This window comes from Ciconia boyciana, chromosome 1 (genome assembly GCF_034638445.1).
Source record: "Ciconia boyciana chromosome 1, ASM3463844v1, whole genome shotgun sequence".
NCBI lineage: Eukaryota > Metazoa > Chordata > Aves > Ciconiiformes > Ciconiidae > Ciconia > Ciconia boyciana.
Window position 1 is genome coordinate 202,515,170 of NC_132934.1, and position 13,629 is coordinate 202,528,798.

At 34.9% G+C, this 13,629-nt stretch overlaps 1 protein-coding gene across 2 annotated transcripts in view; it reads left to right on the forward strand.

Annotated features, from left to right (window-relative positions):
- Positions 1-13,629, forward strand: part of CWF19L2 (CWF19 like cell cycle control factor 2) — an 86,791-nt gene that overhangs the window by 35,686 nt on the left and 37,476 nt on the right. The window lies entirely within an intron of this gene.

The window sequence follows — 13,629 nt, forward strand, 5'->3', positions numbered from 1 at the left end:
TTTTTTTTCCTTCTTTGTTCTTGGTAGTTAGTGTAATGTTTCTATTAAATGAAGTGAACACCCACAAATAATAATGTTATAGGTTTTTTGTGTATGAAGGTATCCCAGATTAAAATTCAGTACAGGCTAAAACATGTTTGGATTCTCTTGATATTGAAAAAAAAAAAAAAACCAAAAAACTTAGTTTTAAACCATTTTTCAGCAGTATTGAAGTGTTTCTTTTATGCACTACCAGCCCACATTTTGCCTGTCTAACATTTTGGTTTGTTTTCAACTGCTAGCCTTCCATGTGTCCAAAGTGCAGAAAAGGTGAAAATTTATTAGTTGAGTTGTTTTTAAATTGTTTGTGGCTTTTGAGTAGCTTTCTAAATGGAATTCTTTTGCCTGAATTGAGATACGAATTTTTCAATAAAATTTGTGTGGTTTTTCTGAAGAGGTTAGTTTTTATATGTATTTCAAGAGGTTAATTTTTAAATATATTCCTCTTGAAGCCATATGAGTAGTTGTTATCTTGCTTTTTTGGTACTTCACGAAAAATACTAGGGAATGTTGTTTAGGGATATTGGTTCACTGAAGTTTTTTAATTTTTTCCACATTCCCCTCCCCCCCCCCCCATTTCCACATCTTCTTAAATATTTAATTTCTCAATTGCACTTTTTCCTACTTATTTCCTGTAGCTAATTTTTTAAAATAAAATATCTATAGCTATAAATAAATACAAATATATACCTATATATACACACATGTGTATGTGAAACCTAAATAGAGGATAAGTGTTTTTTAATACCTCTGAACTGATGTGCTATCGTAAGTATTTTCCTAGTTAGTTGTGCTAGGAGAGCTAAGAAGCATTGCTATTATCAGGCTTAATGCCTGGATAAGCAAGTAAGAAGATACAAGTTTTCTGCTCTACAGTAAGCAGAAGGACTGTGAGAGGACACCACCATGTATCAGGCTGTAAGTTGGGAAAGCTCCTCAGTAGCAAGGCTTGTGAAACAGAACTCCAGACTAGACAGGAAGATAATTGGAGGTAAAAGGTAGATTTATCAATATTTCTTCTCTTCGCACCTCTAAATATGTCAATATCTGATATCCTTAAGTGCATCACAGAATATTTTCTGTATTAGTAACATTAAATAAACATTCTGATCCTAATTTTTTCTAGTTTGAAACGTGAAATTAGATCAGAATAACAGTTTAAGCACTCCAGACACCGAACAAGCCTGAGTTTTGCCACGTGGGATTAGATAGATCTCATGGGGTAGAGACTCTGTGTGTATTGTAAATGGAAAGTCTGGGCCTAAAAGTGCAAAATGTATAGGTGTCTCGACTGGTTTTGTGTGCTCGGCTTCAGTGAGAGAGACACTGACTTGTTTGAATGTAGCATCCTGGAAGTCTGTATACAGAAGCTACCTGTGTGGTGTGTCTGTTGCACACTGCGTGGATGTCTCAGCTTGGGTAGAGCCCCTCTGTTATTCGCTGCAGGCTACCTTAAGTGTGTAGTCCTATGAATTTTAGTAGGATTACAGTTAGATTAGGGCACCTGTTAAGTGAAATTTGGGGCCCTAAAGGCTATTGTGCTTAAATACTTGGGTCACGTATATACAGCTACAATGACTGCATATGCAAAGACCCTTTTTAAAAAGATGAATTAAAATGTAGATTGTGCTTGTTTTGTCTTTACATTTGAGCAGGGAGTCAACCTTCAGAGTCTATGGAAATTAAAAAACTGGGTGAATTGGCATTTGGGCTGTATGAAGGGACTAACCCTGAATTAAATATTTTCATTTCATTTGTGATAGAATTAAGCATCTGAACATTAGCACCATTTATGTCTAAATTTTCATGGGTATTTTGAGAAAAGCAAAGTTGCAGGTTGAGCCCTAGTGAAACTGTGTAAGAGAAGGCTGCTGTACCATAGTGTTTCTGAGTTAGGATAGGTGATGAAAATGAGTACTTATTGAATGTAAGGAGACAGAAGAAAATCGTGGTGACTTCAGCATTTAAAAAGTAACTCCCATGTGTTCATGGTTTACCTCTAAATACAGTTTGTATTTCTGTTATCTGAAAGTGCTGCACAGCTCTTGATTTGAATGCATTGGTTACGAGGATGCTATGTCTGCCGTTGTCAGTACCAGTCATAACTGATGTAATTTATGCTTTTGTTCTGTATTTTTACTTAACAAAATATATCTGGAATATTAGCATTCTTTTGAGGCAGATCATTTGCAGTGGTTTTTGGTGGTACAAAAATTGGGAGGTAATAGGTTAAATGAGCAAGAGGCAGATTGAAAACAAATGGAGAAAAGGTGATTCTTCACAGAATGGTGGCTCCAGGATGTTGTGGATATTGTAGCTTAAGTAGATTCAAGGAGAGACTGTATAAGTTCATGAAAAAAAATTCCCTTGAGGTTTGTACAGAAATGATGTCTGGCTCTTAATTGCTGAGTTGCAAATGCTTGGAGGCATCCTTTCTTTTTGTACTCTTCATGAGTCATTCACTTTTGGGTACTGCTGGAGAAGGCATGTTGGGCTTTGGTTTGATCCAGTATAGCTGCTTTTATGTTTTAATCTGCACGTAGAAGTGTTCTTTATGACGATTCTAAAAAAATTATGATGTGCGTTATTTGTGTGCTTTGCCTTTTCGATTTTTTTTTTCAGATTTTTTCCCATCTCTTGTCATACTTCTGTCAACATGGTCCCTGCATAAGAATTAGAGTCAAATCGGCTAGATGAAAAACAGTTTGCTTTTGTGTTGCTGCCGACTGCCTTAATTTTGTTTTGTATTTTTTAATTAGGAAGTTTATTGACATGACACAAAATTAGGTAAATCTAGACTCAGTTCACAGTGGTGGATGAATGAAGTATAAGTGTATGTATCTTTTAAAACTGTTTTCAGTTCCAAATGAAGTATGGTCTATAAGAAAAAACCTTCTCAACACTAAGCCTGTTTCTCTGTTCCATAGCTCTTAATCAGTATGCAGGAGACAGAAAGTAGTCTCTGCTGAGCGATTGCTAGAGACAGTTCTTAATAATGATGAATTGTGTTTAAAATACAAAATCAATACAAAATTGAATGAAAGGTAGAAGGTGGTACTTTAAGCAAAATAACATGGTAGAGGATATACTATTGTAGAATGTTCAAAAGAAGAGAGTGAAGTTCTGAAAAGGTAGAGAGAAACAAATACAGGCTTTTCTGTCATGCATTTGAGAAATTGTAAGGAAAACACGAATGATTTCAGCATAGCAAATCTTCATTTGAATAACTGAATTTTTTATGAAAGTCCATCAGCCTTCAGTCTAGTATGATGCATTTAATAAATATATTTAAAGCATAAGGAATAAAACAGTGGTTGAGATAGATATATAGAGAGATATATATACACACATGCATAAAATGTGTAAAAAAAATATATATGTATTCCACAAGAGATGTATATATTCCTCAGATAGAGCAAAAAACTCAGAAGAAATCTGCTAAAGTTTTTCTAATGAAGAGTATGTAGTGCTTCTGTGAAGCCTCTTGGGCATGAAAGATATCTGGAGAGCAATAGTCTTCAATTTTGGCAGGCACTGTATTTCACTTTACAGTAGGCATCTGACTGACATGATGCTGCTTTAAAGGAGAAAACTTTTTCTAGGCTACCTATTGCGTCTGTAAGGGGAACACTCTCCAGTCCGTTGCTTGTGCATCTCAGGTGGAGAAGATTTTATAGTGCAAGGAAAAGTTAATTTAGCTAATTTTATGGCATTAGTAGGGCTTGTCTTTTAGTGAAAACCTTCATAATATCAAGAGCTCCATGTACTTCAAATGCTTCTGCTTTTTTTATTTAATTATTCTTCCCGAGTATAAATAATAAGGGTGATTACGTTTCCAACACCTGCTCTTACAAACTACATCTGAACACAAATTTTGATGTATTGAAGGTCTGATGTTTAATTTGGATCCCCGAGATGCATTAGAGTCCAGACTGAGAGCGAATTCTGGGGAACCCAGCTCACTATAAATCAATTTTTTTTTTCCTTCTTGTTGAAGAATTAATGCTTACCATGTTTCAGAAAGGAAACTGAGTACAACAGCTTGGCTTATACCTCAAATCCTATTTATTATAAAATACCATCCATTGTAAACCATTGCATATAGTTCTGCATTAAAAGAGACAGGATGGAACATGCTGCATCTTTATCCAGAGAAATTATTTGCAGCACAGTTATTATCCTAAGACAAGTAAACCATATGACATTAGGAGTAGCTGAGAAGAATCAACTGTAGAACAAACCTGAAATAATATTCTTTTGGTTCTAGTAATGATAATAGGGAAAAATGAGAATGTTTGTTTATTTTTCATGAGTTTTCAAGGTTGGCCTTTTCAAAAATAGCTTAACAATGACAGTGATTCCTTGGACAAAGAGCCAGTTAACTAAAAGTGAAGTGGGGGGGGTGTGTGTGCGCATGTGTGTTTGTGTATATGTGTGTATACATGTAAAATTTAGATAGTGATTAATACTTTGGAATAGGACGTGAAAGACAGAAGAAAAATAATCAGTGCTTCTGATGTGTGGGGTTTTTTCTTTCTTTAGAAAAACCCCAAACCAACACCAAACAAAAAAAACCCCAAATCACCCTGAAAATTAACATTCAGAATTGCAGGTATGCCAGCATGTTTAATTTTAGGTTTGGGAATTGAGACTATAAACACAGATATTTTTCTGCAATAAAAATATTTGGTTGTCAAAATTTACCTGTAATATGTTTTAATAACACATGGTTGAATGGCCTTTCATTGTGACATACCCAATGCAGAACTTAAATACAATTGTAGTAATGCTCTTAGACTTATGATATATAAAGAATCATTTAAAAAATTATTTAAAACTGCTTCTCAGAAAAATATAGCTGAGACACTTGTATAAAAACTAGAATGCTGAGGATTAATGATCCTCACTAAATGCACAATAAAAATCTGATTTCATTTGGAACTTCAGATGGTGGGGAGATACAGCAACAGATGGCTCTTGGCCTGTTCATTCTCAGATGTTTTCAGCTCATCATAATTTCTAATTCCTGCTGTTCCATCACACTTGAATCTTGTCTGCAGGATGGCTGTGCCATTCTTTCTTCAGCAAAAGTTTGTGTTTTCCATAAAAGAGTTGACTAGCTCTAACTGGAACAGGGAATAGTAAAGTGGGCATACTTTTGCAGAACAGCTTTAGTATCATTAGTGCATACTTTTTAAAAATAATAGGTATATGCAGTTTCTCGTGAGTGTATTTCCTGAACTCTTGTTGATGTCAGTAAGAGAAGATTACACAATTATTTATAAGACAAAAACATATTAAGGCAAAGTGGCTTAACTTCCTGAGTGTAATTTATAGGAAATTGGTTTTCGCAATTAAAAAGTACTGGAGAAATTGTATCAGTAACTAAATGATGTAAAAATATCTTACTGGTTTCAGTACATGTAACAAGTATGAAAAGGCAGAGCGGATAAAACTTCTTAGAGCTCAAACTGTTATACAAAAGCTTTGGAGTATGCTTTGACACTGGAAGCACTTGTAGCTGATGGTGCTGTTTTTTCTAGCTCTGTTTTTCTCCTAATACTGTGTCGAATTTCTGCATATTTTTACTGCTGTATCTACCCTTTCACTGTGTTTCCTCAAAGTCAGTTCTGGTTTTCTTAACAAATTTGACACCACCCCAGCCCCAAGAAAAAGCAAAAGCAAAAACATTCCTGGAAAGCCTTTCTGGTGCAGTAGATACTTCCAATCAGAAATGGAAAGGTAGAACCTCACTGATGCTTCTCTTGGTCCTCACACAGCCTTGGTAAATACATGGTATTAAACCTTTTTAGACTTAAAATAATTTACATGTAAAACCATTTATAAAAGTGTGAACCATAAATTAACAATATATTTTGTATGTTTAAGCAATGAAACACAATTATTGTGTTCAAAATGAAGTTTTGAAAGGATAATCTGATCAACCAATGACTGTTGGGACCACTTGGTCTTTAGTGTAGTTACATGTAAGGTCTCATTAGCTGTTGCTACCAACATAAAGCAGAAACATTTAATAGAAATAGGCTGTTTAAGAAGAGCAATTAAACTGTGCACCCATCCTTCTAAAAGGAATGAAGACATTTGGCTTTGGGCCAGCATATCTGGATAACGAGATGCTAGCAGCACGGCTTGCAAAATTGTGTGCCTGAGATTTTTATAGAGGCTCTTCATGGGTGCTGCACTGATGGCTGTGGAGAGTGCGGCTCTCCAACGGTGTCTCGAATGGAAGTGCCACTACCAATGTCAGCAGTAGCTTTACCATTTTCTTCTGCCTGTCTAGGCAAGAAGATGTTATAGGCTCCTTGCTTTTTCAAGACTTCGGCTTTCTTCTGATGTCTCCCAAAATAATAGCAGTGATAATGGCTCTGCAACATCTAATTGCTCACATTCTTCTTCTGCTTCCTCTGCTTTTTTTTGAAGACCCTTTTCTACATATACTCCTTCAATAACAATTTGTCAGATTGGACTACTTCTCTTTCTAATAAAAATGCATTATTAAGCTCCCTCATATGCCTAAATTACTGTTTTCTGGTTGGGTTAATCTGTTGCTTTCAGTTTGTAAAATTACCTTTTCTGATACTACAGTCTCTGAATATACCTCATATACCTGAGCTAGGGTAAATCTCTTTTCTAAACAGTGAATATTGAGGCCTAAACATTTTTGAAACTTCTTGCAGTATTTTTACTGGACTTTTTTATTTACTTGTTACTAAATTTTTATATTTACTTAAGTAAACGCTATTTTTATTTACATATGCTGAACTTCTGCTTATCACCTTCTCAGTTGTATATTATATTTCTGTCTTTAAGATGAAACAGGAATTTGTGGACTTAAGAACCAACATGCTGTAATACTTTTCTTTTTTTATAGTCTGAGTATATATGTTTGGTATCAGATGTTCTTGCTATAGAAACAAGCCATCTAGTCATTACAGTTTTTTAAATTTTCTTATATCCCATACCTACAGTGTCTCATTGATGGTATGGTTGACTAACCATTTCAAAGTGTAGCTAAAATATTAAGTGTATTTAAAATATCAAACTGCATCTTTAGACCTCTTTTTAAAGTTGTATTTGCAAGGTTATGTGGCTTCCTGACATCCAATATTATTGCTCAGTTAGACTTAATCACTTTAGTTTTCCCCATTACTAGGCACATCACTGGGCACATTACATTCTGCTGTCAGTTACACATTACTAGTTCCAATCTTACTTCCACAGGCTGGCAGTACAACTCTTACTGAATTTGATTTGAAGTTTGTGTGCATGTCCATTCTACTGACAAGATATTATTCTGATTGCCCCTTCTCAGAGATGCTCTAAGAAAATAAGTAGTGAGAGCAAATAGGTTTTTGAATGCAGGGATGATTGGAGGCATTCAATATAAAGAGGAGATTAATAAGAAGGTCAGGTTACTTATTCTGAGTAATAAACAGTTTAGCTAAAATACCCTTTTTTGTAATATAAGAACAAAGAATTGTTGAATTTAAAGGGCAATGGATTTTATATCAATAAGATTAAATTAAGTTTTTTACATAACATGTTATTAACCTGTGTCACTCACTGACTGGGGGAAAGAAAGGATAGAGACCAAACAATTAGCAGTTATCTAAGTACCTAATTATTTTCTATAGAGACCAAACAATTAGCAGTTATCTAAGTACCTAATTCTTTTCTAATAATGAATGTTTTCACTTATAAATAGGAGCTATGTTTTTTTTTTTTTCAGTCTCATGCTTTATACATAAACCTATCACTACCTGATGAAGATACTCTTATGTAGACTAGTTAATTTCTGTGTTACAGCCTGCATTAGATTTTCTAATGCTTGTCACTGTTAAGCACAAGGTCTTGATTATGGCAGACCAACTTTCTGGTCTTGTAAAGCCTTTTTTAAATCCAATTTCTATATTAGCTTAATACCTTTTGAACTTGTAATAGTGATGCTTATTACTATGTTTACTGAGTCTTTCTTGAAATATTAAATTTTTAACCTAGGTAGAAGTTTAATCTTGCTTCCCTTCTTCATGCTGCTAACATTTCTCTTAACCTTATTTTTTTTGAAGAAACCCAAATCAAAGATGCAAGTTTTATATAGTGGACTGCTGTTACAGACCTGTGACCATTTTAATTTCATCTTAAACCTTGGTCTTGATATAGAGAATGGTCTACCTACTGATTTAGTAAGCATTACCTTGAAGTTCACAGTTCCATTGTTCACAACAAATGGCAGAGCCTGAAGGGTGGCTTAGATGCTTTGAAACCTATGTTACATGGGGACTCCAGGTAGTGACTACACTGACTCCTAATCACTGAGATGTGGCCTTACAAATAGCGAGCACTGAAGGAGGCAGACTGTTCCTTCTAAATGGGATTGACGCATCCTTCTGATAACTGTGGCGATCGTGTGTAAACGCAACCTGAGAACCTAACAGAAGGGTAACTGAAATGGGAGAAGAAAGAGTAATGGAAGAGAACAGGAGATAGTGTATGGAAGAAATAGCTATGTCCAGCACTCTGAGAAGTGCTAGATGTCTTCTAGACACTTATTTGATATTATAATATAAGGGTAGGCTTTTCCAGTAGAGGAATAAGACAATATTCAAAGCATTTCCTTTCTCTTACAGTCTATGGCCAATGGAAACAGGTTGTATACTTAGTCCAGCATCTGATTTGTCCATAGCTAGCATTTAGTTGTAGAGGTTTGTTCGTTGCTGAAGATTGTTGCTGAGCTTTGTTATTCCTTCATTAAACTGTGCTTGTACCACTTTAGTGTAGCTCTTGGTAAACATTTGCAGACAGCTCTCAACTCATGCAGCATACAGCTGTTTGTTGACTCAGTAATTAAAAAAAACATATTTGTTTTTCGTAGCTCTAGTTGCTCCCTATCCCACAATATACTGACTCTTAAAGTATATTTTATTCTCTTTAGCTATTAACATTGAAAAACAGTTCCAGCTGAGTAGATCCTATCTCAGATGCTTGGCCTGCTTACTCCCTTTGTTCAGCTACTCCAGTGTCTGTTCCTCAAATTAAGCCATGCACCTGGTGGCAGAGATTTTCCATTTCCTCCTGCTGGGTTATGGAACAGGCATCATCTCTGGAGAGTTCAAAAATCTTTTTCAGAACTGCATTTTATTTATTTATGTATTTAATTTAAAGCATTTATCTTTCAAAACCAGACTTGTCTGCTTTGTTTTGTTCAACTGGGTGTTAATTGCTGTGTAGTGGTTTGTATGTTTGGTGAGAACAACTGTGTACTTTGCATATTTAATTGGCCTGAAGTAAAAATTCATGTTCCTTAATTAATGGCAACAAACAATTCCCCTCTTATTCAGTAAGAGGGGAACTATCTTTGTTCATTCATACACACTATCTTTGTTCATTTCAGACTGTAAATTATATTGTTTGTATAGCAGTCATCACAAGATTCAGGGGTAGTGACTGAGTCTCTTCTCCAGTTTCAACTTTAACATTTAATAACATGTATCATATTTAAAGTACTTTAATATATATATTTTAAACCTATATTGTACTTATATAAATAGAGATAATGCTTATCTGATTATAATTAGTAATGAATAATTATTACATTACTATCACCAACATTTCTGTTTATAATATAGCTTAATATGCTTAATATTTAATAATATATGTTTAATAAGTCATTAATTCAGAAACTTGAGAGGTTTAAAGTAAGCTATGTAATGCCATGCCACTGCACGAAGAAATAATACACTCTCCAGATATTAAAAACAAGTTAAAACAGAAGCAAAAAGCCAGACTCACGTGAATCTCTACATAAAGCACAAAAAGATAATTATTACCTCTTTTATGAAAGATGGTAACAGTTCCTGTATATTCGTAAGGTCTCCTGGACAATTTCAGTTTGTTAGTAGGAAAGAAAGTAGTTACTCCATTCTTGTGCTATGCTGAATGACACATAGGTGTTACTGCATACCATGTCATATAGTCATAGGAATGCAAGTCTATAAATGTGTAAAGAAAATATCAACAAATAAAATGAGTGTTAAGTATACTCTTTCAGTTAGATGGGTATCCACACTCCCTTAAATACTTCAGAAAAGTCTAATACTTCTGTGAGTCATGGCTTTTCCCTGCAAAGGCTCTTTCCCAGTGTGCCACATTTGTTCAAGCATAGAGGAATTCTGTTCTTTATTATACTTGTGTGAGTTTGTCCATTACAAATGTTAGATACATTGCCCCATAATTCCAAGAATGAGACTTTGGCACATTTTAAAGGTTTATGTTGTAATTGCCACCCTCCATTATTTTTGTACTGAGACCTATTTAAGTGATATAATGCATGCTGAAAGATGTGGACATTATGTATTGGAATTATTTTTGCGAGCTCTGGTGAAAATCATCTCTTCACGGCAGCTTGCTTGAAAACTCCTTTCACTAATATGTCAATTTAAAGATGATTCCTAAAGTTTATTCTGTTTTTAAAAGAAAAAAAAGTTGTTGAATAGGAAAATATTATGTTTAGAATGCAAATAATTAACTTATTATTCAAAACTCATCTTCTGATACTGCTATAACCATTTGATAATCTTTTTTTTTTCTACCAGAAAGCTTTCTGCTTCTGATGTGTTTAGAAATAGCTTTAGTATTTATTGCTAGTAAGATCGTCCTCAAAATCAACTTTTGCCATGCCTTTTTATGTTAATACAAATAACTTTCTATATTTATGCTGTGGTTTTAATTCAGTTCTATTTAGACAGGATTTTGACTTCTGAAAGATGTCTTTACCTCTAATAACATCTTTACTCTTCTGAATAATCATGCCTGGCATATTTGATCCATTGGATTCATCTTGGTTCATAGTATGCATTTACTTTTAGTCTCTAACATGACTTCACATTAGTCTTCATGCTGTCCATAATTATTTTATCCTTTTATCTGTTCCTTTTAATTTCTCTTTGATGGACCACTTCTTTTTTTTGTACTTTGTCTTCTAAAGCTAAATGTTACTATATTTTTTTTCCTTTTCCTTTTCTCTGGAATATTAAATCTAAATACGTTATGGTCAGTCTCATATCCCTTGTGTCAGGACTCTGGACTCTTTGAACTCAGGAGGAAAAAAAAAAGTCACAAAACCCACAAAAACCTGCCAGCTGTAGGGTTCTAACTCAAAGAATTCAGTATGTCTTGTATCTAAATGTTTATCCTCTGCATCATTTCATGTTGTGTAAATGAGAGCCTGCTGAAATCTCTCATTGGAACTTACTAATGCCTTACTGCCTTCCTCTCTAGTTTCATTGTACACATCTATGTTTCTCAATAGTTTTTGAGCCCTTCTTGTTTTTTTTAGAAAAAAAGAAAACATGATGATGATTCCATATTCTTCTTAGGCAACTGTAATGTCGTTCTACAGTCCTTAATGTTAGAAGAACCTTTCTAATACTTAATTTGCATTTCTTCTGCAATTGAAACCTTTTTGTTTTCCTCTTATTCGTCACATATTCCGTTTGCCAAAACCTTTTGAGTTTTTGTCAAAAAACTCAGTTTTTGGCTAGTTTGCCAAAACCTAGCAGCATGTGTTCCCTAATTTAGTCTTCCTTCTCTTCTAACTTTTTTTTTAAAGAACTTTTTCTTGTCCTCTAGTCATTCTTCTTGCTTTTTTCTAGTTTCTCTTCCATTAAGTTTGCATCTTTCTTGAAATGTAACGTCCCAAATAGGGTGTAAGGCCATCTGAAGACTTGCATCTGGAAAAATGGAAGTATTCCCACACAAGTCAGCTTATAGTGGTATACATCTTCTGTATAGGTTCCAGTATAATGCTTATTTTTTTCCACAAAATATGTTTACTTGGTTTGTGAACCATTCTGCATCTCCAAGATCAAAACATTCACCTGGAGAAAAGATCATATCTAGAGAGGACTACTACTAAAACCAGAAGCTTAACAGCAGCTTAGTGTTTGGTGGCAGCTACTAAGTTTTTATATCATGCTAAAATAAAAAAATGTTCTAGTACTATGTTCAATTGTGAGTTGCTTATTGTTAGAATAAATAGACAACTTTGAAGGACCTCACGGGACGACATTTATCAGGAAGTTGAGAAAGTGATTTTTGAGGCAGAACTAGAGCACCTTTAAACAGTAAGAAGGTGGGAAGGAAACATATGCCTGTTTATGTGGATGATCATTAAACATGGAAATAAACCATTGATATCTGTATCAAACATGATACTTTTACTTAAAAACACTCCAGAAGCATGTCCAAAATCATACTTTTAAGTCAGAAGTTAATCATCGTTATGGGCAGATTTGGTAATTTTTCTTCTCTCAGTCTATAAAAGGCTTTTTGCAAAAAAATTAGCATTTAGGTGTTTGATTACTGTATTGTATTTTTGCTTGATCTTCAGCCAGATGTTTTAAGTCTGGTAGCAGCCTACGGAGATTGTAATATTTGAAGTAAAACAGTTGACCCTGCTGAGGATGGAAACTTAGTGAAGAATTTTATTATCAGATGCATTAAGAGAAAGGAGAAACATTTGAGTGGGCACAGAGGCAGCTCTATTTTACTGATTTCCCGCACCGCCCCAACTCATTCCATGGTTCAGACCCAGAAGATACTCTGCTACTGCCTGTATGTTAGTGTGTTGGCACGCAGAAATGAGAAGAAAAAAGGAAGTGCAACTGTTGTTAGGATCTAACATTTTAGAGCTTGTCTTCAGAGGCACATAAAGTCTGTTTTTCTGACATGTAGAACACCTTGTGAATTCCATTCATTTTGGGAAAATAATAGGCTGCTCAACAGGGGCATCCTTTTTGAAATGTCTGTATTTTAAAAATTTTAGCGAAGACACTTAAATCTTGGGATAGATGTTTTAAAAAGGAATTAGCTGCTTGTAAGTTGGCATAAGAATCTTGTGTTTACTGTTCTGTGCAGTTGCTGCAGCATTGCTGTTGTAATGTCTATTGTTTTTAGTGATTTATCTTTTTGAAAAAGTCGTATATACAATGAGGTGAAAATTTAAAGACTGGGAATGGAAAAGTTGCAGCCATTCCTAGTGGAAAATTTCCATCCCATTTCTTGTCTCAGCAACACAAAGATGTGGGGAAGGAGGGACCTGATTTCACCTGACGTCAGCATCTTTTTGTAGACTCCATAGGGGCAGCAGGCCCCTTCACAGTTTTCAGTGAATAATCTAACAAGTAACCATTTCTGAAGGGTCCTGTTTATGTGAAATCCTCAGTCAGGCATGTCTTTCCACTCATTCAACTGTTACTTGCTGCCCCTTCTGCGTGTGGATTTGACTAGTCCTCTTGGGAGAGCTGCCGTATCTCTGCTTGGCCACATGGGTTTGGTAGGTTTGGGACAAGGTGGGTTTTTTTCCTCTACAAAGGTGTGGTTCATTTCAGACTAATTATCAACGCTCTGGATTTTTGAGCTTTCACTGCAACATCTGTGGTTATGTCTTCAGCTTCCAAACTTGTAGAGTTACCCAAGTCTTTAAAGAACTAGGGCATTTGTCGTGTTTCCTACAATATGTTCTGTTGGTGTTAACTTCATCTTTGCTTTCCCTGTCTGCTGTGTATAAAT